This window comes from Bidens hawaiensis, unplaced genomic scaffold, assembly GCF_021521415.1.
Source record: "Bidens hawaiensis isolate Kalapana, Puna unplaced genomic scaffold, B.hawaiensis_p1.1 tig00049922_1, whole genome shotgun sequence".
Lineage (NCBI taxonomy): Eukaryota > Viridiplantae > Streptophyta > Magnoliopsida > Asterales > Asteraceae > Bidens > Bidens hawaiensis.
The window spans coordinates 36991-40191 of NW_027498946.1; positions in this window are offsets into that span (position 1 = coordinate 36991).

The following is a 3201-nucleotide window of genomic DNA, read 5'->3' on the forward strand; positions in this document are numbered from 1 at the left end:
TTTTGATAATGCCATTGTTCCTGATGTTTCTTTAAAACTTCCTGTTTTAGATTCTGTTATTTCGACTGTTTGTGTGGGCTATGTTTCAAAGAGCAAGGATTCTTGTGTGGTTGATTCGGTTGAAATTTTGAACTCTAATAATGTGGTTTTTAATAAAACTAAAAATTCAAAAACATCTAAAAAATACGTGGCACCCAAATTTTTCAAAGAGAGATGCTCTAATTACAAACAAGGTGATAAGTTCAAAAATGAGAACATGGGTTCTCGTAAATTTAAGCAGACTGGCCCACACAACCAGTCTAGACAAGGAATTGCCCAAAATGAATTTTTTCATAAAACGTCAAACTTGTTTTAATTGTGGCACTCCTGGTCATATTGCCAGAAATTGTCCACATCGTCCGTACGTTCCCTACTATGGATTTTATCAGAGGAATATGCCATATATGTCTCATAACACGTACAGGCAAAGATTCAGGCATTATCAGGCTAGTTCCTTTGACGATGATTGGAATCGAAACAAATCTGGCAGATTTTGTCCTCTTCAGACCAAACCTGACATGTCTAAAAGAAAGGTCAGAAAAGGTACTTCTAATTCAGATTCTAATATGAACACTAAGACTAGACCAAAACAGGATAAAAAGGCTGATTCGTCCCCTTCCACATCCAAAACACCGGGGTTTACGACAACCATTCGTACCTATATTTCCAAATCATACAGACATAGATGGTTGCCTAAATCTTCGGCGAAAGTTTCTACAAAATCCATGTTTGATGATCAAAAGGACATGTCATGGAAATCCGTGACTACTGTAGATGAATCAGGGTCACCTAATGTAAGTATAGACCGGGTACCAAAAAACTAACTAATCCCACGCTTTGTGCAGGTACAGCTATGGAGGAATATCATCAGACCTTGGTATGTTGATAGTGGCTGTTCCAGGCACATGACGGGGGACATTACTCAGCTACACGAAATTAACGGTGGGTATGTGTCTTTTGCGGGAGGAGAGAAATGAAAGATCACTCAGAAGGGTACTGTAAATAACGGTGTTCTAAAGTTTGAGAATGGTAATTTTATTCCAGAATTGAAGCACAGTCTTTTGAGCGTGTCACAAATTTGTGACAAAGATTTCTCAACTCATTTTACTAAAAAGGAGTGTTTGATTCTGAAACCTGCTATAATTATACCAGAAGACTGGATTCTTGTCCGATCACAACAAAAAGATAATGCTTATGTGATCGACATAAATAAAAATGTTCATGATGAAATAGCATGTTTGTTCTCAAAAGTGTCAGAACATAATGCCATGCTATGGCATCGTCGGCTTGGTCATGCTAATACTAAAAATCTGAATCGTCTTGCTAAAAATAATTTGGTGCGTGGTTTACCAATCAAAGATTTTGTGACTATTGAAAAATGTGTGGCTTGTGCTTTGGGTAAACATCATCGAAAATCTCACAAGCCAAAGTTGATTAATACCATATCGTCAGTTTTTCAATTACTCCATATGGATCTTTTTTGACTAATTCATGTTTTGAGTTTATCTCGTAGCTCTTATTGTCTTGTTATTACTGATGATTACTCACGTTTTACATGGGTATTTTTCTTCTCAAATAAGAGTGAAACTGCAGATCTAATCAAGAAGTATGTTGTGCTCATGGAGAATCAACTGAACCTAAAGCTGAAGGGAATAAGTTGTGATAGAATGGAATTCAAGAATGCAACATTGAATCACTTTTGCTCAGAAAAGGGGGTACTTCGTCAGTACAGCGCTCCACGGACGCCTCAACAAAATGGTGTAGCTGAAAGAAGAAACAGAACTCTTATCGAAGCAGCAAGAACAATGTTGTGCGACTCTAAACTGCCACTGTTTTTCTGGGCAGAAGCAGTTAATAGGGCCTGTTATGTTCAGAATTGGGTGATAATCAACAAATCCAAGATGAGACCCCGTATAAGATTGTTTATGGTCATAAACCCACTGTTGCACACTTCAGAGATTTTGGGTGTCCGTGCACTTTACCGAATCTCGAAACTACTCCAAAGTTTGGGGCCGCGGCTGATGAGTGCTATTTTGTTGGTTACGCGGGCAATACTGCCTACAGGGTACACAAAAAATCAACTAAACAGATTCTTGAGTCCTATGAAATTCGTTGGTTAGAAGAAAATGACACTGACGCTCGTGTTGGTCCTGATTGGTTATTTGATTACAACGAATTCATCAAGCAATTCAACGTGTCTCCTGTCATCAACACAGAATCTCCAGGTGGTCTCACAGTGGAAGCTACGAAAGATAAATCACAGGCAGTGTCTCACATTTTCTGTTACTGGATGATGATGTCGCTGAGTTAAGTAATGATTCACCTACAACTGGCACTTAGTCCAAGGAATCTTCAGAAATCAATTGTTCGCTGAACATGTCTGAAAGTGCTACTACTGATGAGGGGGAGATTTCCATCCGTCACTATTTCCCGATACCATTCCAGATGAATATGTTGCCGGTACTTCGTATTCACATAGTACGGCGACATCTGGCTGGAAGAATCCCCTTGCTGATTTTAGTGAGAACATGAAAAATCTTCAACCTAACAATGATGTTTCCGATCACTTAATTCCGTCAAGAATCTAGAAGAATCATCCGATTGAAAATGTCATAGGTCCCGTTGAAGCGAGAGTGTCCACCAGAAGTCAGACATGACACATAAACAGTTATATGTTTTCCTGTTTCATCTCTCAAATTGAGCCAAAAACTGTTGAAATGGCTCTTCAGGAACCTAGTTGGGTTGATGTTATGCATGAAGAATTGAATCAGTTTAAGGTTTAGAGATTGGTTAAATTGCCGGAAGGAAAGAAAGCTATTGATACAAGATGGGTCTTCAGAAACAAGCAAGATGACTCCGGGGTTATTGTTCAAAATAAGGCACGATTAGTAGTTCGTGGTTTTTGTCAGATTGAGGGGTTGGATTACACTGAAGTTTATGCCCCAGTGGCTATACTTGAGGCCATTAGAAATTTTCTGGCCTATGCATTATACATGGGGTTTACAGTGTATCAGATGGATGTTAAGACCACGTTTCTGTATGGTGAAGTCAAGGAGGAGATTTATGTTGATCAACCACCGGGTTTTGTTTATTCTAAGAAACCAAATCACGTCTACAAGCTAGACAAGGCATTGTACGTGTTACATCAGGCTCCTCGAGCGT